Below are 26,165 nucleotides of genomic sequence, written 5' to 3' on the forward strand. Positions count from 1 at the left end.
ACCCTTCTTACTCCTCCTACTTGCATGTGACACTGGGCTTAGGATCTGCATAGGAAACACACACACAAGCACACACCTACCTTTGTTGCCTGCAGATGCCTCCTTTGCTGTCCCCAAACGGTATCAAACCAACACCCACGGGAAGCTGTAAGCATAGAGGACATGCCTGCACCCCATTGGACTTACCTGTGTGGGTTAAATCCGGGTTATTTGACAACCTATGGCGGTGATGGTTCTGCTCAGGCAGAGCAGTGCTGATGCTCCTCATAAAGCTGTCGCTGCTGTGAAGGTTCTAGGTGACATCACAAATCCTTTTGGTTACATACACAACAAAGCTGGGTTGTTGTTGTTTACACTCTGCAAGGCCTGTGGAAGTGAGTGACATCATAGCACTGTAGTTCTGAGGGTTCAAGATGGATGCAACAATCTCCTGTTGCTTCTATGAAGGCCGTAATAGACGACATCACCAAACAGCTCCATAGTCACATACACAGCAAAGGAGAGATGTTGTTTACACCTAGTGATGTCAGTGGTATTGAGTGACATCACAGCACAGTGCTAAGGCTCCTGGGCCTGGACACAGCAGCGGCTGCAATATCTCAACGGAGAATACGTTTATATCTATGTGTGTGTGTGCGCATATATATATATATATATATATATATATATATATATATATATATATATATATATTTCTCCGCCGAAATCACTTTTAAACCCATTTCCACCTTTTTTTCCCTTCTCTTCCTCTTACTTTTTTTTCACGTTTTTTTACGTTTTTCTCCTTTTCGCCTCTTTTCTGGGCGTATTATTCTTCTTTTTCTTCTTTTTTTTCGTCTAATGCATACCCCATCAGTGCAGCAATGCTTATTCAATACCGCCAGCAGATGGAGACACTGGGGGATAATTTTCTAAGGATTTATACTGATTTTTCCTGTCTGAATTTGTCGCACAGAAAGTTGCAGGCCAAATATGTGTGACATTTCTGCGACTTTAGCTTCTAGAGCATTTTTACAACATTATACATAGGTGCTGAATACATAAAAAGCGACTGTTCAGCGACAGACAAGTCGCATCGGCTGAAAGTAGGCCAGAATGTCAGTCCATGTTGGAGCAGGTTTAGATACAGTCTAAAGCATAGATCTCAAAGTCTGTGCACAGAATTTAGCAAGGGCCTCGCACCTTCTGATGCATCAGGTAGGTGCACAATAGCATAGCCTAACCCTCTGTACTTTGGTCTATATTGATGCGGGACATAGACAGCCAGCTGATGACCAATCCATTAGTGCAATGGATGGCTGGAAGCATTTGTCTTTGCCTTTGCAATACCACAGAAGCAATGCATGGTCAATGTACAGCAATGACACACCTGTGTGAACAGCCAGGAGACCCCCCCCCCCCCCCATGTTATGTTACATAGTTACATAGTTAGTACGGTCGAAAAAAGACATATGTCCATCACGTTCAACCAGGGAATTAAGGGGTAGGGGTGTGGCGCGATATTGGGGAAGGGATGAGATTTTATATTTCTTCATAAGCATTAATCTTATTTTGTCAATTAGGAACATTCAGCACCCACCCGCTATCAAGGCAGCTGCCTATCATGTCATGCCCTACCTGCACAGGTGTGCTGGCTACTCAAATGATCCAATTAAGGAGGCCATTTAGTCAGCAGCAGCAGAAGTCCTGTGCCTGGACGCTCCAACAGGGGCCAGACACAAGCAGAAGCAGAAGCAGCAGAAGCAGCAGCAGCACCACCTTTTGTTTTTTGGCTGCAGCAGCAGCAAGGCCCACAGGGCTGGCTAGCTGGCTAGCCAGCAAGCAGGTAGCAATGAAAGTAGGAATCTTTCTTTTTAACCCTGTAAGGGGGTGGTGCACTGTACCCGAAGATACTGCCATATCGGGTCAATGCATAGGGCGACGGAAGCAAGCTTCGAAATCGGCCCCCGTTCTCAAAAATCCATTTAATATATGGTCCCCAGATAGGGGACGTATCAGATATTAAACTGATAAGAACAGATTTTTTATCTAAAGCCGAGGAACGTGCTTTCGATTCACCCAAAGTGCAAGAAAAAGTGCAAACGTGTTACACTAAAAAAACGTGCACAAAGGATGCGGTCTATCGCAAGCCCTTCTCCGATAGGAGAGAGGCCCCCCAACAAACCTTACCCTTCGCCTCCGGACCAAAAGGTACCTGCGAGGTTCCAGGTTCGATGTCCCTTTTCGCCGAAGCTACTAGGGGACCACAAATGCTCCCGGCATCCCCCTTGGCGTTAGCCAAGGTATCTGCCCGCAGAGCCGATTACGGTAGGTACCCTGCAAAAGCAGGAGTACCCGGGGTGTTTGCAGGGAGGTGCGGAACCTAATGGCCACACACACCTCCCCTAGACCGCCAGGAGGGACACCCAGAAGGGCTACCGCATCCTGACCAATCCTGTGAACACACAACACGCAAAAAGTGACACAGTGAGACAAAAAAGAAATAAATAAGTGAATGTGTGCAGATATACTGCCCGGACATCCGGCCGGATCTATAAAAATTTCTCTGATCCTAGCCAGAAGGCCGGGAATCAAGAGGTGAGTGCCACAAGGTGAAGAGATTATGGTGCCCGTGCTTCAACTCAGTGAGTCTATCCTCCCAGTGAGTTTCGGCACCTCGGGGTCACCACTCCCCGAGGCACAAAAGTACCTCGGCTCTAGACCCTCTCAGCCTCATGGCGAGACCCGGAGGGAACAGGTCACATCGGGGCAGCCGTCGAGCTGATTCCTCAGAACCAGCCCCGGAAAGCCCTGGTACACCTGCATCCTCCATGCAGCACCCATCCCCACCAGCCCCATACCGGCGTTACTGTCCACCGGCATGAAAAACTGATAAGAACAGATACTACACTTGATCTTAGCCAAAAGGCCGAGAAGCGATAACCGTGAAAGGGGCGGGCCCAACAAGGTCCCCTTCATGGGCACTATCACTGCTTGCTGTCAGGGAGGCTGCCAGACAATTTTCCATGCACACTCTGGGCTGGGGGGCAGTCAACCACCAGTACACACAGCAGAACCTAAACCCATACCATTATTGCTAAGCAGCAAGACAGGGGCCCATTGCACTCCCACGGGGCCTTTTTAAATGCAATCCATAACCCGGATTTGCCAGGAACCCTTCTTACTCCTCCTACTTGCATGTGACACTGGGCTTAGGATCTGCATAGGAAACACACACACAAGCACACACCTACCTTTGTTGCCTGCAGATGCCTCCTTGGCTGTCCCCAAACGGTATCAAACCAACACCCACGGGAAGCTGTAAGCATAGAGGACATGCCTGCACCCCATTGGACTTACCTGTGTGGGTTAAATCCGGGTTATTTGACAACCTATGGCGGTGATGGTTCTGCTCAGGCAGAGCAGTGCTGATGCTCCTCATAAAGCTGTCGCTGCTGTGAAGGTTCTAGGTGACATCACAAATCCCTTTGGTTACATACACAACAAAGCTGGGTTGTTGTTGTTTACACTCTGCAAGGCCTGTGGAAGTGAGTGACATCATAGCACTGTAGTTCTGAGGGTTCAAGATGGATGCAACAATCTCCTGTTGCTTCTATGAAGGCCGTAATAGACGACATCACCAAACAGCTCCATAGTCACATACACAGCAAAGGAGAGATGTTGTTTACACCTAGTGATGTCAGTGGTATTGAGTGACATCACAGCACAGTGCTAAGGCTCCTGGGCCTGGACACAGCAGCGGCTGCAATATCTCAACGGAGAATACGTTTATATATATGTGTGTGTGTGCGCGTATATATATATATATATATATATATATATTTCTCCGCCGAAATCACTTTTAAACCCATTTCCACCTTTTTTTCCCTTCTCTTCCTCTTACTTTTTTTTCACGTTTTTTTACGTTTTTCTCCTTTTCGCCTCTTTTCTGGGCGTATTATTCTTCTTTTTCTTCTTTTTTTTCGTCTAATGCATACCCCATCAGTGCAGCAATGCTTATTCAATACCGCCAGCAGATGGAGACACTGGGGGATAATTTTCTAAGGATTTATACTGATTTTTCCTGTCTGAATTTGTCGCACAGAAAGTTGCAGGCCAAATATGTGTGACATTTCTGCGACTTTAGCTTCTAGAGCATTTTTACAACATTATACATAGGTGCTGAATACATAAAAAGCGACTGTTCAGCGACAGACAAGTCGCATCGGCTGAAAGTAGGCCAGAATGTCAGTCCATGTTGGAGCAGGTTTAGATACAGTCTAAAGCATAGATCTCAAAGTCTGTGCACAGAATTTAGCAAGGGCCTCGCACCTTCTGATGCATCAGGTAGGTGCACAATAGCATAGCCTAACCCTCTGTACTTTGGTCTATATTGATGCGGGACATAGACAGCCAGCTGATGACCAATCCATTAGTGCAATGGATGGCTGGAAGCATTTGTCTTTGCCTTTGCAATACCACAGAAGCAATGCATGGTCAATGTACAGCAATGACACACCTGTGTGAACAGCCAGGAGACCCCCCCCCCCCCCCCCATGTTATGTTACATAGTTACATAGTTAGTACGGTCGAAAAAAGACATATGTCCATCACGTTCAACCAGGGAATTAAGGGGTAGGGGTGTGGCGCGATATTGGGGAAGGGATGAGATTTTATATTTCTTCATAAGCATTAATCTTATTTTGTCAATTAGGAACATTCAGCACCCACCCGCTATCAAGGCAGCTGCCTATCATGTCATGCCCTACCTGCACAGGTGTGCTGGCTACTCAAATGATCCAATTAAGGAGGCCATTTAGTCAGCAGCAGCAGAAGTCCTGTGCCTGGACGCTCCAACAGGGGCCAGACACAAGCAGAAGCAGAAGCAGCAGAAGCAGCAGCAGCACCACCTTTTGTTTTTTGGCTGCAGCAGCAGCAAGGCCCACAGGGCTGGCTAGCTGGCTAGCCAGCAAGCAGGTAGCAATGAAAGTAGGAATCTTTCTTTTTAACCCTGTAAGGGGGTGGTGCACTGTACCCGAAGATACTGCCATATCGGGTCAATGCATAGGGCGACGGAAGCAAGCTTCGAAATCGGCCCCCGTTCTCAAAAATCCATTTAATATATGGTCCCCAGATAGGGGACGTATCAGATATTAAACTGATAAGAACAGATACTACACTTGATCTTAGCCAAAAGGCCGAGAAGCGATAACCGTGAAAGGGGCGGGCCCAACAAGGTCCCCTTCATGGGCACTATCACTGCTTGCTGTCAGGGAGGCTGCCAGACAATTTTCCATGCACACTCTGGGCTGGGGGGCAGTCAACCACCAGTACACACAGCAGAACCTAAACCCATACCATTATTGCTAAGCAGCAAGACAGGGGCCCATTGCACTCCCACGGGGCCTTTTTAAATGCAATCCATAACCCGGATTTGCCAGGAACCCTTCTTACTCCTCCTACTTGCATGTGACACTGGGCTTAGGATCTGCATAGGAAACACACACACAAGCACACACCTACCTTTGTTGCCTGCAGATGCCTCCTTGGCTGTCCCCAAACGGTATCAAACCAACACCCACGGGAAGCTGTAAGCATAGAGGACATGCCTGCACCCCATTGGACTTACCTGTGTGGGTTAAATCCGGGTTATTTGACAACCTATGGCGGTGATGGTTCTGCTCAGGCAGAGCAGTGCTGATGCTCCTCATAAAGCTGTCGCTGCTGTGAAGGTTCTAGGTGACATCACAAATCCCTTTGGTTACATACACAACAAAGCTGGGTTGTTGTTGTTTACACTCTGCAAGGCCTGTGGAAGTGAGTGACATCATAGCACTGTAGTTCTGAGGGTTCAAGATGGATGCAACAATCTCCTGTTGCTTCTATGAAGGCCGTAATAGACGACATCACCAAACAGCTCCATAGTCACATACACAGCAAAGGAGAGATGTTGTTTACACCTAGTGATGTCAGTGGTATTGAGTGACATCACAGCACAGTGCTAAGGCTCCTGGGCCTGGACACAGCAGCGGCTGCAATATCTCAACGGAGAATACGTTTATATCTATGTGTGTGTGTGCGCATATATATATATATATATATATATATATATATATATATATATATTTCTCCGCCGAAATCACTTTTAAACCCATTTCCACCTTTTTTTCCCTTCTCTTCCTCTTACTTTTTTTTCACGTTTTTTTACGTTTTTCTCCTTTTCGCCTCTTTTCTGGGCGTATTATTCTTCTTTTTCTTCTTTTTTTTCGTCTAATGCATACCCCATCAGTGCAGCAATGCTTATTCAATACCGCCAGCAGATGGAGACACTGGGGGATAATTTTCTAAGGATTTATACTGATTTTTCCTGTCTGAATTTGTCGCACAGAAAGTTGCAGGCCAAATATGTGTGACATTTCTGCGACTTTAGCTTCTAGAGCATTTTTACAACATTATACATAGGTGCTGAATACATAAAAAGCGACTGTTCAGCGACAGACAAGTCGCATCGGCTGAAAGTAGGCCAGAATGTCAGTCCATGTTGGAGCAGGTTTAGATACAGTCTAAAGCATAGATCTCAAAGTCTGTGCACAGAATTTAGCAAGGGCCTCGCACCTTCTGATGCATCAGGTAGGTGCACAATAGCATAGCCTAACCCTCTGTACTTTGGTCTATATTGATGCGGGACATAGACAGCCAGCTGATGACCAATCCATTAGTGCAATGGATGGCTGGAAGCATTTGTCTTTGCCTTTGCAATACCACAGAAGCAATGCATGGTCAATGTACAGCAATGACACACCTGTGTGAACAGCCAGGAGACCCCCCCCCCCCCCCCCCCATGTTATGTTACATAGTTACATAGTTAGTACGGTCGAAAAAAGACATATGTCCATCACGTTCAACCAGGGAATTAAGGGGTAGGGGTGTGGCGCGATATTGGGGAAGGGATGAGATTTTATATTTCTTCATAAGCATTAATCTTATTTTGTCAATTAGGAACATTCAGCACCCACCCGCTATCAAGGCAGCTGCCTATCATGTCATGCCCTACCTGCACAGGTGTGCTGGCTACTCAAATGATCCAATTAAGGAGGCCATTTAGTCAGCAGCAGCAGAAGTCCTGTGCCTGGACGCTCCAACAGGGGCCAGACACAAGCAGAAGCAGAAGCAGCACCACCTTTTGTTTTTTGGCTGCAGCAGCAGCAAGGCCCACAGGGCTGGCTAGCTGGCTAGCCAGCAAGCAGGTAGCAATGAAAGTAGGAATCTTTCTTTTTAACCCTGTAAGGGGGTGGTGCACTGTACCCGAAGATACTGCCATATCGGGTCAATGCATAGGGCGACGGAAGCAAGCTTCGAAATCGGCCCCCGTTCTCAAAAATCCATTTAATATATGGTCCCCAGATAGGGGACGTATCAGATATTAAACTGATAAGAACAGATACTACACTTGATCTTAGCCAAAAGGCCGAGAAGCGATAACCGTGAAAGGGGCGGGCCCAACAAGGTCCCCTTCATGGGCACTATCACTGCTTGCTGTCAGGGAGGCTGCCAGACAATTTTCCATGCACACTCTGGGCTGGGGGGCAGTCAACCACCAGTACACACAGCAGAACCTAAACCCATACCATTATTGCTAAGCAGCAAGACAGGGGCCCATTGCACTCCCACGGGGCCTTTTTAAATGCAATCCATAACCCGGATTTGCCAGGAACCCTTCTTACTCCTCCTACTTGCATGTGACACTGGGCTTAGGATCTGCATAGGAAACACACACACAAGCACACACCTACCTTTGTTGCCTGCAGATGCCTCCTTGGCTGTCCCCAAACGGTATCAAACCAACACCCACGGGAAGCTGTAAGCATAGAGGACATGCCTGCACCCCATTGGACTTACCTGTGTGGGTTAAATCCGGGTTATTTGACAACCTATGGCGGTGATGGTTCTGCTCAGGCAGAGCAGTGCTGATGCTCCTCATAAAGCTGTCGCTGCTGTGAAGGTTCTAGGTGACATCACAAATCCCTTTGGTTACATACACAACAAAGCTGGGTTGTTGTTGTTTACACTCTGCAAGGCCTGTGGAAGTGAGTGACATCATAGCACTGTAGTTCTGAGGGTTCAAGATGGATGCAACAATCTCCTGTTGCTTCTATGAAGGCCGTAATAGACGACATCACCAAACAGCTCCATAGTCACATACACAGCAAAGGAGAGATGTTGTTTACACCTAGTGATGTCAGTGGTATTGAGTGACATCACAGCACAGTGCTAAGGCTCCTGGGCCTGGACACAGCAGCGGCTGCAATATCTCAACGGAGAATACGTTTATATCTATGTGTGTGTGTGCGCATATATATATATATATATATATATATATATATATATATATATATATATTCTCCGCCGAAATCACTTTTAAACCCATTTCCACCTTTTTTTCCCTTCTCTTCCTCTTACTTTTTTTTCACGTTTTTTTACGTTTTTCTCCTTTTCGCCTCTTTTCTGGGCGTATTATTCTTCTTTTTCTTCTTTTTTTTCGTCTAATGCATACCCCATCAGTGCAGCAATGCTTATTCAATACCGCCAGCAGATGGAGACACTGGGGGATAATTTTCTAAGGATTTATACTGATTTTTCCTGTCTGAATTTGTCGCACAGAAAGTTGCAGGCCAAATATGTGTGACATTTCTGCGACTTTAGCTTCTAGAGCATTTTTACAACATTATACATAGGTGCTGAATACATAAAAAGCGACTGTTCAGCGACAGACAAGTCGCATCGGCTGAAAGTAGGCCAGAATGTCAGTCCATGTTGGAGCAGGTTTAGATACAGTCTAAAGCATAGATCTCAAAGTCTGTGCACAGAATTTAGCAAGGGCCTCGCACCTTCTGATGCATCAGGTAGGTGCACAATAGCATAGCCTAACCCTCTGTACTTTGGTCTATATTGATGCGGGACATAGACAGCCAGCTGATGACCAATCCATTAGTGCAATGGATGGCTGGAAGCATTTGTCTTTGCCTTTTGCCTTTGCAATACCACAGAAGCAATGCATGGTCAATGTACAGCAATGACACACCTGTGTGAACAGCCAGGAGACCCCCCCCCCCCCCCCCCCCATGTTATGTTACATAGTTACATAGTTAGTACGGTCGAAAAAAGACATATGTCCATCACGTTCAACAAGGGAATTAAGGGGTAGGGGTGTGGCGCGATATTGGGGAAGGGATGAGATTTTATATTTCTTCATAAGCATTAATCTTATTTTGTCAATTAGGAACATTCAGCACCCACCCGCTATCAAGGCAGCTGCCTATCATGTCATGCCCTACCTGCACAGGTGTGCTGGCTACTCAAATGATCCAATTAAGGAGGCCATTTAGTCAGCAGCAGCAGAAGTCCTGTGCCTGGACGCTCCAACAGGGGCCAGACACAAGCAGAAGCAGAAGCAGCAGAAGCAGCAGCAGCACCACCTTTTGTTTTTTGGCTGCAGCAGCAGCAAGGCCCACAGGGCTGGCTAGCTGGCTAGCCAGCAAGCAGGTAGCAATGAAAGTAGGAATCTTTCTTTTTAACCCTGTAAGGGGGTGGTGCACTGTACCCGAAGATACTGCCATATCGGGTCAATGCATAGGGCGACGGAAGCAAGCTTCGAAATCGGCCCCCGTTCTCAAAAATCCATTTAATATATGGTCCCCAGATAGGGGACGTATCAGATATTAAACTGATAAGAACAGATACTACACTTGATCTTAGCCAAAAGGCCGAGAAGCGATAACCGTGAAAGGGGCGGGCCCAACAAGGTCCCCTTCATGGGCACTATCACTGCTTGCTGTCAGGGAGGCTGCCAGACAATTTTCCATGCACACTCTGGGCTGGGGGGCAGTCAACCACCAGTACACACAGCAGAACCTAAACCCATACCATTATTGCTAAGCAGCAAGACAGGGGCCCATTGCACTCCCACGGGGCCTTTTTAAATGCAATCCATAACCCGGATTTGCCAGGAACCCTTCTTACTCCTCCTACTTGCATGTGACACTGGGCTTAGGATCTGCATAGGAAACACACACACAAGCACACACCTACCTTTGTTGCCTGCAGATGCCTCCTTGGCTGTCCCCAAACGGTATCAAACCAACACCCACGGGAAGCTGTAAGCATAGAGGACATGCCTGCACCCCATTGGACTTACCTGTGTGGGTTAAATCCGGGTTATTTGACAACCTATGGCGGTGATGGTTCTGCTCAGGCAGAGCAGTGCTGATGCTCCTCATAAAGCTGTCGCTGCTGTGAAGGTTCTAGGTGACATCACAAATCCCTTTGGTTACATACACAACAAAGCTGGGTTGTTGTTGTTTACACTCTGCAAGGCCTGTGGAAGTGAGTGACATCATAGCACTGTAGTTCTGAGGGTTCAAGATGGATGCAACAATCTCCTGTTGCTTCTATGAAGGCCGTAATAGACGACATCACCAAACAGCTCCATAGTCACATACACAGCAAAGGAGAGATGTTGTTTACACCTAGTGATGTCAGTGGTATTGAGTGACATCACAGCACAGTGCTAAGGCTCCTGGGCCTGGACACAGCAGCGGCTGCAATATCTCAACGGAGAATACGTTTATATCTATGTGTGTGTGTGCGCATATATATATATATATATATATATATATATATATATATATATATATATATATTCTCCGCCGAAATCACTTTTAAACCCATTTCCACCTTTTTTTCCCTTCTCTTCCTCTTACTTTTTTTTCACGTTTTTTTACGTTTTTCTCCTTTTCGCCTCTTTTCTGGGCGTATTATTCTTCTTTTTCTTCTTTTTTTTCGTCTAATGCATACCCCATCAGTGCAGCAATGCTTATTCAATACCGCCAGCAGATGGAGACACTGGGGGATAATTTTCTAAGGATTTATACTGATTTTTCCTGTCTGAATTTGTCGCACAGAAAGTTGCAGGCCAAATATGTGTGACATTTCTGCGACTTTAGCTTCTAGAGCATTTTTACAACATTATACATAGGTGCTGAATACATAAAAAGCGACTGTTCAGCGACAGACAAGTCGCATCGGCTGAAAGTAGGCCAGAATGTCAGTCCATGTTGGAGCAGGTTTAGATACAGTCTAAAGCATAGAACTCAAAGTCTGTGCACAGAATTTAGCAAGGGCCTCGCACCTTCTGATGCATCAGGTAGGTGCACAATAGCATAGCCTAACCCTCTGTACTTTGGTCTATATTGATGCGGGACATAGACAGCCAGCTGATGACCAATCCATTAGTGCAATGGATGGCTGGAAGCATTTGTCTTTGCCTTTGCAATACCACAGAAGCAATGCATGGTCAATGTACAGCAATGACACACCTGTGTGAACAGCCAGGAGACCCCCCCCCCCCCCCCCCCATGTTATGTTACATAGTTACATAGTTAGTACGGTCGAAAAAAGACATATGTCCATCACGTTCAACCAGGGAATTAAGGGGTAGGGGTGTGGCGCGATATTGGGGAAGGGATGAGATTTTATATTTCTTCATAAGCATTAATCTTATTTTGTCAATTAGGAACATTCAGCACCCACCCGCTATCAAGGCAGCTGCCTATCATGTCATGCCCTACCTGCACAGGTGTGCTGGCTACTCAAATGATCCAATTAAGGAGGCCATTTAGTCAGCAGCAGCAGAAGTCCTGTGCCTGGACGCTCCAACAGGGGCCAGACACAAGCAGAAGCAGAAGCAGCAGAAGCAGCAGCAGCACCACCTTTTGTTTTTTGGCTGCAGCAGCAGCAAGGCCCACAGGGCTGGCTAGCTGGCTAGCCAGCAAGCAGGTAGCAATGAAAGTAGGAATCTTTCTTTTTAACCCTGTAAGGGGGTGGTGCACTGTACCCGAAGATACTGCCATATCGGGTCAATGCATAGGGCGACGGAAGCAAGCTTCGAAATCGGCCCCCGTTCTCAAAAATCCATTTAATATATGGTCCCCAGATAGGGGACGTATCAGATATTAAACTGATAAGAACAGATACTACACTTGATCTTAGCCAAAAGGCCGAGAAGCGATAACCGTGAAAGGGGCGGGCCCAACAAGGTCCCCTTCATGGGCACTATCACTGCTTGCTGTCAGGGAGGCTGCCAGACAATTTTCCATGCACACTCTGGGCTGGGGGGCAGTCAACCACCAGTACACACAGCAGAACCTAAACCCATACCATTATTGCTAAGCAGCAAGACAGGGGCCCATTGCACTCCCACGGGGCCTTTTTAAATGCAATCCATAACCCGGATTTGCCAGGAACCCTTCTTACTCCTCCTACTTGCATGTGACACTGGGCTTAGGATCTGCATAGGAAACACACACACAAGCACACACCTACCTTTGTTGCCTGCAGATGCCTCCTTGGCTGTCCCCAAACGGTATCAAACCAACACCCACGGGAAGCTGTAAGCATAGAGGACATGCCTGCACCCCATTGGACTTACCTGTGTGGGTTAAATCCGGGTTATTTGACAACCTATGGCGGTGATGGTTCTGCTCAGGCAGAGCAGTGCTGATGCTCCTCATAAAGCTGTCGCTGCTGTGAAGGTTCTAGGTGACATCACAAATCCCTTTGGTTACATACACAACAAAGCTGGGTTGTTGTTGTTTACACTCTGCAAGGCCTGTGGAAGTGAGTGACATCATAGCACTGTAGTTCTGAGGGTTCAAGATGGATGCAACAATCTCCTGTTGCTTCTATGAAGGCCGTAATAGACGACATCACCAAACAGCTCCATAGTCACATACACAGCAAAGGAGAGATGTTGTTTACACCTAGTGATGTCAGTGGTATTGAGTGACATCACAGCACAGTGCTAAGGCTCCTGGGCCTGGACACAGCAGCGGCTGCAATATCTCAACGGAGAATACGTTTATATCTATGTGTGTGTGTGCGCATATATATATATATATATATATATATATATATATATATATATATATATATTTCTCCGCCGAAATCACTTTTAAACCCATTTCCACCTTTTTTTCCCTTCTCTTCCTCTTACTTTTTTTTCACGTTTTTTTACGTTTTTCTCCTTTTCGCCTCTTTTCTGGGCGTATTATTCTTCTTTTTCTTCTTTTTTTTCGTCTAATGCATACCCCATCAGTGCAGCAATGCTTATTCAATACCGCCAGCAGATGGAGACACTGGGGGATAATTTTCTAAGGATTTATACTGATTTTTCCTGTCTGAATTTGTCGCACAGAAAGTTGCAGGCCAAATATGTGTGACATTTCTGCGACTTTAGCTTCTAGAGCATTTTTACAACATTATACATAGGTGCTGAATACATAAAAAGCGACTGTTCAGCGACAGACAAGTCGCATCGGCTGAAAGTAGGCCAGAATGTCAGTCCATGTTGGAGCAGGTTTAGATACAGTCTAAAGCATAGATCTCAAAGTCTGTGCACAGAATTTAGCAAGGGCCTCGCACCTTCTGATGCATCAGGTAGGTGCACAATAGCATAGCCTAACCCTCTGTACTTTGGTCTATATTGATGCGGGACATAGACAGCCAGCTGATGACCAATCCATTAGTGCAATGGATGGCTGGAAGCATTTGTCTTTGCCTTTGCAATACCACAGAAGCAATGCATGGTCAATGTACAGCAATGACACACCTGTGTGAACAGCCAGGAGACCCCCCCCCCCCCCCCCCCATGTTATGTTACATAGTTACATAGTTAGTACGGTCGAAAAAAGACATATGTCCATCACGTTCAACCAGGGAATTAAGGGGTAGGGGTGTGGCGCGATATTGGGGAAGGGATGAGATTTTATATTTCTTCATAAGCATTAATCTTATTTTGTCAATTAGGAACATTCAGCACCCACCCGCTATCAAGGCAGCTGCCTATCATGTCATGCCCTACCTGCACAGGTGTGCTGGCTACTCAAATGATCCAATTAAGGAGGCCATTTAGTCAGCAGCAGCAGAAGTCCTGTGCCTGGACGCTCCAACAGGGGCCAGACACAAGCAGAAGCAGAAGCAGCAGAAGCAGCAGCAGCACCACCTTTTGTTTTTTGGCTGCAGCAGCAGCAAGGCCCACAGGGCTGGCTAGCTGGCTAGCCAGCAAGCAGGTAGCAATGAAAGTAGGAATCTTTCTTTTTAACCCTGTAAGGGGGTGGTGCACTGTACCCGAAGATACTGCCATATCGGGTCAATGCATAGGGCGACGGAAGCAAGCTTCGAAATCGGCCCCCGTTCTCAAAAATCCATTTAATATATGGTCCCCAGATAGGGGACGTATCAGATATTAAACTGATAAGAACAGATACTACACTTGATCTTAGCCAAAAGGCCGAGAAGCGATAACCGTGAAAGGGGCGGGCCCAACAAGGTCCCCTTCATGGGCACTATCACTGCTTGGTGTCAGGGAGGCTGCCAGACAATTTTCCATGCACACTCTGGGCTGGGGGGCAGTCAACCACCAGTACACACAGCAGAACCTAAACCCATACCATTATTGCTAAGCAGCAAGACAGGGGCCCATTGCACTCCCACGGGGCCTTTTTAAATGCAATCCATAACCCGGATTTGCCAGGAACCCTTCTTACTCCTCCTACTTGCATGTGACACTGGGCTTAGGATCTGCATAGGAAACACACACACAAGCACACACCTACCTTTGTTGCCTGCAGATGCCTCCTTGGCTGTCCCCAAACGGTATCAAACCAACACCCACGGGAAGCTGTAAGCATAGAGGACATGCCTGCACCCCATTGGACTTACCTGTGTGGGTTAAATCCGGGTTATTTGACAACCTATGGCGGTGATGGTTCTGCTCAGGCAGAGCAGTGCTGATGCTCCTCATAAAGCTGTCGCTGCTGTGAAGGTTCTAGGTGACATCACAAATCCCTTTGGTTACATACACAACAAAGCTGGGTTGTTGTTGTTTACACTCTGCAAGGCCTGTGGAAGTGAGTGACATCATAGCACTGTAGTTCTGAGGGTTCAAGATGGATGCAACAATCTCCTGTTGCTTCTATGAAGGCCGTAATAGACGACATCACCAAACAGCTCCATAGTCACATACACAGCAAAGGAGAGATGTTGTTTACACCTAGTGATGTCAGTGGTATTGAGTGACATCACAGCACAGTGCTAAGGCTCCTGGGCCTGGACACAGCAGCGGCTGCAATATCTCAACGGAGAATACGTTTATATCTATGTGTGTGTGTGCGCATATATATATATATATATATATATATATATATATATATATATTTCTCCGCCGAAATCACTTTTAAACCCATTTCCACCTTTTTTTCCCTTCTCTTCCTCTTACTTTTTTTTCACGTTTTTTTACGTTTTTCTCCTTTTCGCCTCTTTTCTGGGCGTATTATTCTTCTTTTTCTTCTTTTTTTTCGTCTAATGCATACCCCATCAGTGCAGCAATGCTTATTCAATACCGCCAGCAGATGGAGACACTGGGGGATAATTTTCTAAGGATTTATACTGATTTTTCCTGTCTGAATTTGTCGCACAGAAAGTTGCAGGCCAAATATGTGTGACATTTCTGCGACTTTAGCTTCTAGAGCATTTTTACAACATTATACATAGGTGCTGAATACATAAAAAGCGACTGTTCAGCGACAGACAAGTCGCATCGGCTGAAAGTAGGCCAGAATGTCAGTCCATGTTGGAGCAGGTTTAGATACAGTCTAAAGCATAGATCTCAAAGTCTGTGCACAGAATTTAGCAAGGGCCTCGCACCTTCTGATGCATCAGGTAGGTGCACAATAGCATAGCCTAACCCTCTGTACTTTGGTCTATATTGATGCGGGACATAGACAGCCAGCTGATGACCAATCCATTAGTGCAATGGATGGCTGGAAGCATTTGTCTTTGCCTTTGCAATACCACAGAAGCAATGCATGGTCAATGTACAGCAATGACACACCTGTGTGAACAGCCAGGAGACCCCCCCCCCCCCCCCCCCATGTTATGTTACATAGTTACATAGTTAGTACGGTCGAAAAAAGACATATGTCCATCACGTTCAACCAGGGAATTAAGGGGTAGGGGTGTGGCGCGATATTGGGGAAGGGATGAGATTTTATATTTCTTCATAAGCATTAATCTTATTTTGTCAATTAGGAACATTCAGCACCCACCCGCTATCAAGGCAGCTGCCTATCATGTCATGCCCTACCTGCACAGGTGTGCTGGCTACTCAAATGATCCAATTAAGGAGGCCATTTAGTCAGCAGCAGCAGAAGTCCTGTGCCTGGACGCTCCAACAGGGGCCAGACACAAGCAGAAGCAGAAGCAGCAGAAGCAGCAGCAGCACCACCTTTTGTTTTTTGGCTGCAGCAGCAGCAAGGCCCACAGGGCTGGCTAGCTGGCTAGCCAGCAAGCAGGTAGCAATGAAAGTAGGAATCTTTCTTTTTAACCCTGTAAGGGGGTGGTGCACTGTACCCGAAGATACTGCCATATCGGGTCAATGCATAGGGCGACGGAAGCAAGCTTCGAAATCGGCCCCCGTTCTCAAAAATCCATTTAATATATGGTCCCCAGATAGGGGACGTATCAGATATTAAACTGATAAGAACAGATACTACACTTGATCTTAGCCAAAAGGCCGAGAAGCGATAACCGTGAAAGGGGCGGGCCCAACAAGGTCCCCTTCATGGGCACTATCACTGCTTGCTGTCAGGGAGGCTGCCAGACAATTTTCCATGCACACTCTGGGCTGGGGGGCAGTCAACCACCAGTACACACAGCAGAACCTAAACCCATACCATTATTGCTAAGCAGCAAGACAGGGGCCCATTGCACTCCCACGGGGCCTTTTTAAATGCAATCCATAACCCGGATTTGCCAGGAACCCTTCTTACTCCTCCTACTTGCATGTGACACTGGGCTTAGGATCTGCATAGGAAACACACACACAAGCACACACCTACCTTTGTTGCCTGCAGATGCCTCCTTGGCTGTCCCCAAACGGTATCAAACCAACACCCACGGGAAGCTGTAAGCATAGAGGACATGCCTGCACCCCATTGGACTTACCTGTGTGGGTTAAATCCGGGTTATTTGACAACCTATGGCGGTGATGGTTCTGCTCAGGCAGAGCAGTGCTGATGCTCCTCATAAAGCTGTCGCTGCTGTGAAGGTTCTAGGTGACATCACAAATCCCTTTGGTTACATACACAACAAAGCTGGGTTGTTGTTGTTTACACTCTGCAAGGCCTGTGGAAGTGAGTGACATCATAGCACTGTAGTTCTGAGGGTTCAAGATGGATGCAACAATCTCCTGTTGCTTCTATGAAGGCCGTAATAGACGACATCACCAAACAGCTCCATAGTCACATACACAGCAAAGGAGAGATGTTGTTTACACCTAGTGATGTCAGTGGTATTGAGTGACATCACAGCACAGTGCTAAGGCTCCTGGGCCTGGACACAGCAGCGGCTGCAATATCTCAACGGAGAATACGTTTATATCTATGTGTGTGTGTGCGCATATATATATATATATATATATATATATATATATATATATATATTTCTCCGCCGAAATCACTTTTAAACCCATTTCCACCTTTTTTTCCCTTCTCTTCCTCTTACTTTTTTTTCACGTTTTTTTACGTTTTTCTCCTTTTCGCCTCTTTTCTGGGCGTATTATTCTTCTTTTTCTTCTTTTTTTTCGTCTAATGCATACCCCATCAGTGCAGCAATGCTTATTCAATACCGCCAGCAGATGGAGACACTGGGGGATAATTTTCTAAGGATTTATACTGATTTTTCCTGTCTGAATTTGTCGCACAGAAAGTTGCAGGCCAAATATGTGTGACATTTCTGCGACTTTAGCTTCTAGAGCATTTTTACAACATTATACATAGGTGCTGAATACATAAAAAGCGACTGTTCAGCGACAGACAAGTCGCATCGGCTGAAAGTAGGCCAGAATGTCAGTCCATGTTGGAGCAGGTTTAGATACAGTCTAAAGCATAGATCTCAAAGTCTGTGCACAGAATTTAGCAAGGGCCTCGCACCTTCTGATGCATCAGGTAGGTGCACAATAGCATAGCCTAACCCTCTGTACTTTGGTCTATATTGATGCGGGACATAGACAGCCAGCTGATGACCAATCCATTAGTGCAATGGATGGCTGGAAGCATTTGTCTTTGCCTTTGCAATACCACAGAAGCAATGCATGGTCAATGTACAGCAATGACACACCTGTGTGAACAGCCAGGAGACCCCCCCCCCCCCCCCCCCATGTTATGTTACATAGTTACATAGTTAGTACGGTCGAAAAAAGACATATGTCCATCACGTTCAACCAGGGAATTAAGGGGTAGGGGTGTGGCGCGATATTGGGGAAGGGATGAGATTTTATATTTCTTCATAAGCATTAATCTTATTTTGTCAATTAGGAACATTCAGCACCCACCCGCTATCAAGGCAGCTGCCTATCATGTCATGCCCTACCTGCACAGGTGTGCTGGCTACTCAAATGATCCAATTAAGGAGGCCATTTAGTCAGCAGCAGCAGAAGTCCTGTGCCTGGACGCTCCAACAGGGGCCAGACACAAGCAGAAGCAGAAGCAGCAGAAGCAGCAGCAGCACCACCTTTTGTTTTTTGGCTGCAGCAGCAGCAAGGCCCACAGGGCTGGCTGGCTGGCTAGCTGGCTAGCCAGCAAGCAGGTAGCAATGAAAGTAGGAATCTTTCTTTTTAACCCTGTAAGGGGGTGGTGCACTGTACCCGAAGATACTGCCATATCGGGTCAATGCATAGGGCGACGGAAGCAAGCTTCGAAATCGGCCCCCGTTCTCAAAAATCCATTTAATATATGGTCCCCAGATAGGGGACGTATCAGATATTAAACTGATAAGAACAGATACTACACTTGATCTTAGCCAAAAGGCCGAGAAGCGATAACCGTGAAAGGGGCGGGCCCAACAAGGTCCCCTTCATGGGCACTATCACTGCTTGCTGTCAGGGAGGCTGCCAGACAATTTTCCATGCACACTCTGGGCTGGGGGGCAGTCAACCACCAGTACACACAGCAGAACCTAAACCCATACCATTATTGCTAAGCAGCAAGACAGGGGCCCATTGCACTCCCACGGGGCCTTTTTAAATGCAATCCATAACCCGGATTTGCCAGGAACCCTTCTTACTCCTCCTACTTGCATGTGACACTGGGCTTAGGATCTGCATAGGAAACACACACACAAGCACACACCTACCTTTGTTGCCTGCAGATGCCTCCTTGGCTGTCCCCAAACGGTATCAAACCAACACCCACGGGAAGCTGTAAGCATAGAGGACATGCCTGCACCCCATTGGACTTACCTGTGTGGGTTAAATCCGGGTTATTTGACAACCTATGGCGGTGATGGTTCTGCTCAGGCAGAGCAGTGCTGATGCTCCTCATAAAGCTGTCGCTGCTGTGAAGGTTCTAGGTGACATCACAAATCCCTTTGGTTACATACACAACAAAGCTGGGTTGTTGTTGTTTACACTCTGCAAGGCCTGTGGAAGTGAGTGACATCATAGCACTGTAGTTCTGAGGGTTCAAGATGGATGCAACAATCTCCTGTTGCTTCTATGAAGGCCGTAATAGACGACATCACCAAACAGCTCCATAGTCACATACACAGCAAAGGAGAGATGTTGTTTACACCTAGTGATGTCAGTGGTATTGAGTGACATCACAGCACAGTGCTAAGGCTCCTGGGCCTGGACACAGCAGCGGCTGCAATATCTCAACGGAGAATACGTTTATATCTATGTGTGTGTGTGCGCATATATATATATATATATATATATATATATATATATATATTCTCCGCCGAAATCACTTTTAAACCCATTTCCACCTTTTTTTCCCTTCTCTTCCTCTTACTTTTTTTTCACGTTTTTTTACGTTTTTCTCCTTTTCGCCTCTTTTCTGGGCGTATTATTCTTCTTTTTCTTCTTTTTTTTCGTCTAATGCATACCCCATCAGTGCAGCAATGCTTATTCAATACCGCCAGCAGATGGAGACACTGGGGGATAATTTTCTAAGGATTTATACTGATTTTTCCTGTCTGAATTTGTCGCACAGAAAGTTGCAGGCCAAATATGTGTGACATTTCTGCGACTTTAGCTTCTAGAGCATTTTTACAACATTATACATAGGTGCTGAATACATAAAAAGCGACTGTTCAGCGACAGACAAGTCGCATCGGCTGAAAGTAGGCCAGAATGTCAGTCCATGTTGGAGCAGGTTTAGATACAGTCTAAAGCATAGATCTCAAAGTCTGTGCACAGAATTTAGCAAGGGCCTCGCACCTTCTGATGCATCAGGTAGGTGCACAATAGCATAGCCTAACCCTCTGTACTTTGGTCTATATTGATGCGGGACATAGACAGCCAGCTGATGACCAATCCATTAGTGCAATGGATGGCTGGAAGCATTTGTCTTTGCCTTTGCAATACCACAGAAGCAATGCATGGTCAATGTACAGCAATGACACACCTGTGTGAACAGCCAGGAGACCCCCCCCCCCCCCCCCCATGTTATGTTACATAGTTACATAGTTAGTACGGTCGAAAAAAGACATATGTCCATCACGTTCAACCAGGGAATTAAGGGGTAGGGGTGTGGCGCGATATTGGGGAAGGGATGAGATTTTATATTTCTTCATAAGCATTAATCTTATTTTGTCAATTAGGAACATTCAGCACCCACCCGCTATCAAGGCAGCTGCCTATCATGTCATGCCCTACCTGCACAGGTGTGCTGGCTACTCAAATGATCCAATTAAGGAGGCCATTTAGTCAGCAGCAGCAGAAGTCCTGTGCCTGGACGCTCCAACAGGGGCCAGACACAAGCAGAAGCAGAAGCAGCAGAAGCAGCAGCAGCACCACCTTTTGTTTTTTGGCTGCAGCAGCAGCAAGGCCCACAGGGCTGGCTAGCTGGCTAGCCAGCAAGCAGGTAGCAATGAAAGTAGGAATCTTTCTTTTTAACCCTGTAAGGGGGTGGTGCACTGTACCCGAAGATACTGCCATATCGGGTCAATGCATAGGGCGACGGAAGCAAGCTTCGAAATCGGCCCCCGTTCTCAAAAATCCATTTAATATATGGTCCCCAGATAGGGGACGTATCAGATATTAAACTGATAAGAACAGATACTACACTTGATCTTAGCCAAAAGGCCGAGAAGCGATAACCGTGAAAGGGGCGGGCCCAACAAGGTCCCCTTCATGGGCACTATCACTGCTTGCTGTCAGGGAGGCTGCCAGACAATTTTCCATGCACACTCTGGGCTGGGGGGCAGTCAACCACCAGTACACACAGCAGAACCTAAACCCATACCATTATTGCTAAGCAGCAAGACAGGGGCCCATTGCACTCCCACGGGGCCTTTTTAAATGCAATCCATAACCCGGATTTGCCAGGAACCCTTCTTACTCCTCCTACTTGCATGTGACACTGGGCTTAGGATCTGCATAGGAAACACACACAACAAGCACACACCTACCTTTGTTGCCTGCAGATGCCTCCTTGGCTGTCCCCAAACGGTATCAAACCAACACCCACGGGAAGCTGTAAGCATAGAGGACATGCCTGCACCCCATTGGACTTACCTGTGTGGGTTAAATCCGGGTTATTTGACAACCTATGGCGGTGATGGTTCTGCTCAGGCAGAGCAGTGCTGATGCTCCTCATAAAGCTGTCGCTGCTGTGAAGGTTCTAGGTGACATCACAAATCCCTTTGGTTACATACACAACAAAGCTGGGTTGTTGTTGTTTACACTCTGCAAGGCCTGTGGAAGTGAGTGACATCATAGCACTGTAGTTCTGAGGGTTCAAGATGGATGCAACAATCTCCTGTTGCTTCTATGAAGGCCGTAATAGACGACATCACCAAACAGCTCCATAGTCACATACACAGCAAAGGAGAGATGTTGTTTACACCTAGTGATGTCAGTGGTATTGAGTGACATCACAGCACAGTGCTAAGGCTCCTGGGCCTGGACACAGCAGCGGCTGCAATATCTCAACGGAGAATACGTTTATATCTATGTGTGTGTGTGCGCATATATATATATATATATATATATATATATATATATATATATATTTCTCCGCCGAAATCACTTTTAAACCCATTTCCACCTTTTTTTCCCTTCTCTTCCTCTTACTTTTTTTTCACGTTTTTTTACGTTTTTCTCCTTTTCGCCTCTTTTCTGGGCGTATTATTCTTCTTTTTCTTCTTTTTTTTCGTCTAATGCATACCCCATCAGTGCAGCAATGCTTATTCAATACCGCCAGCAGATGGAGACACTGGGGGATAATTTTCTAAGGATTTATACTGATTTTTCCTGTCTGAATTTGTCGCACAGAAAGTTGCAGGCCAAATATGTGTGACATTTCTGCGACTTTAGCTTCTAGAGCATTTTTACAACATTATACATAGGTGCTGAATACATAAAAAGCGACTGTTCAGCGACAGACAAGTCGCATCGGCTGAAAGTAGGCCAGAATGTCAGTCCATGTTGGAGCAGGTTTAGATACAGTCTAAAGCATAGATCTCAAAGTCTGTGCACAGAATTTAGCAAGGGCCTCGCACCTTCTGATGCATCAGGTAGGTGCACAATAGCATAGCCTAACCCTCTGTACTTTGGTCTATATTGATGCGGGACATAGACAGCCAGCTGATGACCAATCCATTAGTGCAATGGATGGCTGGAAGCATTTGTCTTTGCCTTTGCAATACCACAGAAGCAATGCATGGTCAATGTACAGCAATGACACACCTGTGTGAACAGCCAGGAGACCCCCCCCCCCCCCCCCCCATGTTATGTTACATAGTTACATAGTTAGTACGGTCGAAAAAAGACATATGTCCATCACGTTCAACCAGGGAATTAAGGGGTAGGGGTGTGGCGCGATATTGGGGAAGGGATGAGATTTTATATTTCTTCATAAGCATTAATCTTATTTTGTCAATTAGGAACATTCAGCACCCACCCGCTATCAAGGCAGCTGCCTATCATGTCATGCCCTACCTGCACAGGTGTGCTGGCTACTCAAATGATCCAATTAAGGAGGCCATTTAGTCAGCAGCAGCAGAAGTCCTGTGCCTGGACGCTCCAACAGGGGCCAGACACAAGCAGAAGCAGAAGCAGCAGAAGCAGCAGCAGCACCACCTTTTGTTTTTTGGCTGCAGCAGCAGCAAGGCCCACAGGGCTGGCTGGCTGGCTAGCTGGCTAGCCAGCAAGCAGGTAGCAATGAAAGTAGGAATCTTTCTTTTTAACCCTGTAAGGGGGTGGTGCACTGTACCCGAAGATACTGCCATATCGGGTCAATGCATAGGGCGACGGAAGCAAGCTTCGAAATCGGCCCCCGTTCTCAAAAATCCATTTAATATATGGTCCCCAGATAGGGGACGTATCAGATATTAAACTGATAAGAACAGATACTACACTTGATCTTAGCCAAAAGGCCGAGAAGCGATAACCGTGAAAGGGGCGGGCCCAACAAGGTCCCCTTCATGGGCACTATCACTGCTTGCTGTCAGGGAGGCTGCCAGACAATTTTCCATGCACACTCTGGGCTGGGGGGCAGTCAACCACCAGTACACACAGCAGAACCTAAACCCATACCATTATTGCTAAGCAGCAAGACAGGGGCCCATTGCACTCCCACGGGGCCTTTTTAAATGCAATCCATAACCCGGATTTGCCAGGAACCCTTCTTACTCCTCCTACTTGCATGTGACACTGGGCTTAGGATCTGCATAGGAAACACACACACAAGCACACACCTACCTTTGTTGCCTGCAGATGCCTCCTTGGCTGTCCCCAAACGGTATCAAACCAACACCCACGGGAAGCTGTAAGCATAGAGGACATGCCTGCACCCCATTGGACTTACCTGTGTGGGTTAAATCCGGGTTATTTGACAACCTATGGCGGTGATGGTTCTGCTCAGGCAGAGCAGTGCTGATGCTCCTCATAAAGCTGTCGCTGCTGTGAAGGTTCTAGGTGACATCACAAATCCCTTTGGTTACATACACAACAAAGCTGGGTTGTTGTTGTTTACACTCTGCAAGGCCTGTGGAAGTGAGTGACATCATAGCACTGTAGTTCTGAGGGTTCAAGATGGATGCAACAATCTCCTGTTGCTTCTATGAAGGCCGTAATAGACGACATCACCAAACAGCTCCATAGTCACATACACAGCAAAGGAGAGATGTTGTTTACACCTAGTGATGTCAGTGGTATTGAGTGACATCACAGCACAGTGCTAAGGCTCCTGGGCCTGGACACAGCAGCGGCTGCAATATCTCAACGGAGAATACGTTTATATCTATGTGTGTGTGTGCGCATATATATATATATATATATATATATATATATATATATATATATATTTCTCCGCCGAAATCACTTTTAAACCCATTTCCACCTTTTTTTCCCTTCTCTTCCTCTTACTTTTTTTTCACGTTTTTTTACGTTTTTCTCCTTTTCGCCTCTTTTCTGGGCGTATTATTCTTCTTTTTCTTCTTTTTTTTCGTCTAATGCATACCCCATCAGTGCAGCAATGCTTATTCAATACCGCCAGCAGATGGAGACACTGGGGGATAATTTTCTAAGGATTTATACTGATTTTTCCTGTCTGAATTTGTCGCACAGAAAGTTGCAGGCCAAATATGTGTGACATTTCTGCGACTTTAGCTTCTAGAGCATTTTTACAACATTATACATAGGTGCTGAATACATAAAAAGCGACTGTTCAGCGACAGACAAGTCGCATCGGCTGAAAGTAGGCCAGAATGTCAGTCCATGTTGGAGCAGGTTTAGATACAGTCTAAAGCATAGATCTCAAAGTCTGTGCACAGAATTTAGCAAGGGCCTCGCACCTTCTGATGCATCAGGTAGGTGCACAATAGCATAGCCTAACCCTCTGTACTTTGGTCTATATTGATGCGGGACATAGACAGCCAGCTGATGACCAATCCATTAGTGCAATGGATGGCTGGAAGCATTTGTCTTTGCCTTTGCAATACCACAGAAGCAATGCATGGTCAATGTACAGCAATGACACACCTGTGTGAACAGCCAGGAGACCCCCCCCCCCCCCCCATGTTATGTTACATAGTTACATAGTTAGTACGGTCGAAAAAAGACATATGTCCATCACGTTCAACCAGGGAATTAAGGGGTAGGGGTGTGGCGCGATATTGGGGAAGGGATGAGATTTTATATTTCTTCATAAGCATTAATCTTATTTTGTCAATTAGGAACATTCAGCACCCACCCGCTATCAAGGCAGCTGCCTATCATGTCATGCCCTACCTGCACAGGTGTGCTGGCTACTCAAATGATCCAATTAAGGAGGCCATTTAGTCAGCAGCAGCAGAAGTCCTGTTGCCTGGACGCTCCAACAGGGGCCAGACACAAGCAGAAGCAGAAGCAGCAGAAGCAGCAGCAGCACCACCTTTTGTTTTTTGGCTGCAGCAGCAGCAAGGCCCACAGGGCTGGCTAGCTGGCTAGCCAGCAAGCAGGTAGCAATGAAAGTAGGAATCTTTCTTTTTAACCCTGTAAGGGGGTGGTGCACTGTACCCGAAGATACTGCCATATCGGGTCAATGCATAGGGCGACGGAAGCAAGCTTCGAAATCGGCCCCCGTTCTCAAAAATCCATTTAATATATGGTCCCCAGATAGGGGACGTATCAGATATTAAACTGATAAGAACAGATTTTTTTTTTAACTTGACTACCCTTACGGGGGCAACTTTATTAAAAATTAAATAATATTAACAAAGTTGTGCAAATATGTCAATAAATACAGTTACATATAAATAACATATTTACAACATATTAAAACATAAAATGGGCACTTGGTGGCTTTACAAGATAGAATTCCATTCTTTTAAAAACCATTTTCTAGATAAAAGCGGAAATCTCTTCTTGTCTAAAAGATAGTACTGGTACATTTCATAAAAACAGATAGATAAAATGTCCTTCACAGATAAAACCTCATGCTTGAACAATAAAATATTCCTGGCCTTCCACAGAGCTGCCTTCACACAGTTTATGATCTTCCATGCAATAGTCTCTTGAGTCCGTGTTGGGCATTCCAGGCAACCATAAAAAACCACTGCAATATTTAAGTCTTTTAGTCCAGTTA

General features: G+C 46.2%; 10 non-coding genes and 2 pseudogenes across 10 annotated transcripts; all 12 read right to left on the reverse strand.

Moving 5' to 3' along the window:
* Positions 1 to 1,867: 1,867 nt before the first annotated feature.
* LOC130333675 (U2 spliceosomal RNA) lies at positions 1,868 to 2,077 on the reverse strand (annotated as a pseudogene).
* Positions 2,078 to 2,732: 655 nt separating this feature from the next.
* On the reverse strand, positions 2,733 to 2,920 carry LOC130333680 (U2 spliceosomal RNA). Its single transcript, XR_008875829.1, has one exon. It is a non-coding gene; the product is annotated as a U2 spliceosomal RNA (small nuclear RNA).
* Positions 2,921 to 4,998: 2,078 nt separating this feature from the next.
* LOC130333699 (U2 spliceosomal RNA) lies at positions 4,999 to 5,189 on the reverse strand. The gene has a single exon (XR_008875843.1). It is a non-coding gene; the product is annotated as a U2 spliceosomal RNA (small nuclear RNA).
* Positions 5,190 to 7,268: 2,079 nt separating this feature from the next.
* On the reverse strand, positions 7,269 to 7,459 carry LOC130333700 (U2 spliceosomal RNA). The gene has a single exon (XR_008875844.1). It is a non-coding gene; the product is annotated as a U2 spliceosomal RNA (small nuclear RNA).
* A 2,105-nt stretch (positions 7,460 to 9,564) lies between these two features.
* LOC130333702 (U2 spliceosomal RNA) lies at positions 9,565 to 9,755 on the reverse strand. Its single transcript, XR_008875846.1, has one exon. It is a non-coding gene; the product is annotated as a U2 spliceosomal RNA (small nuclear RNA).
* A 2,101-nt stretch (positions 9,756 to 11,856) lies between these two features.
* On the reverse strand, positions 11,857 to 12,047 carry LOC130333703 (U2 spliceosomal RNA). Its single transcript, XR_008875847.1, has one exon. It is a non-coding gene; the product is annotated as a U2 spliceosomal RNA (small nuclear RNA).
* Positions 12,048 to 14,147: 2,100 nt separating this feature from the next.
* LOC130333704 (U2 spliceosomal RNA) lies at positions 14,148 to 14,338 on the reverse strand. The gene has a single exon (XR_008875848.1). It is a non-coding gene; the product is annotated as a U2 spliceosomal RNA (small nuclear RNA).
* A 2,092-nt stretch (positions 14,339 to 16,430) lies between these two features.
* On the reverse strand, positions 16,431 to 16,621 carry LOC130333705 (U2 spliceosomal RNA). The gene has a single exon (XR_008875849.1). It is a non-coding gene; the product is annotated as a U2 spliceosomal RNA (small nuclear RNA).
* A 2,102-nt stretch (positions 16,622 to 18,723) lies between these two features.
* LOC130333706 (U2 spliceosomal RNA) lies at positions 18,724 to 18,914 on the reverse strand. The gene has a single exon (XR_008875850.1). It is a non-coding gene; the product is annotated as a U2 spliceosomal RNA (small nuclear RNA).
* Positions 18,915 to 21,002: 2,088 nt separating this feature from the next.
* Positions 21,003 to 21,193, reverse strand: LOC130333708 (U2 spliceosomal RNA). The gene has a single exon (XR_008875851.1). It is a non-coding gene; the product is annotated as a U2 spliceosomal RNA (small nuclear RNA).
* Positions 21,194 to 23,296: 2,103 nt separating this feature from the next.
* LOC130333709 (U2 spliceosomal RNA) lies at positions 23,297 to 23,487 on the reverse strand. Its single transcript, XR_008875852.1, has one exon. It is a non-coding gene; the product is annotated as a U2 spliceosomal RNA (small nuclear RNA).
* Positions 23,488 to 25,581: 2,094 nt separating this feature from the next.
* LOC130333679 (U2 spliceosomal RNA) lies at positions 25,582 to 25,785 on the reverse strand (annotated as a pseudogene).
* Positions 25,786 to 26,165: the final 380 nt, after the last annotated feature.

This window comes from Hyla sarda, unplaced genomic scaffold (assembly GCF_029499605.1).
Source record: "Hyla sarda isolate aHylSar1 unplaced genomic scaffold, aHylSar1.hap1 scaffold_413, whole genome shotgun sequence".
Taxonomy (NCBI): Eukaryota; Metazoa; Chordata; class Amphibia; order Anura; family Hylidae; genus Hyla; species Hyla sarda.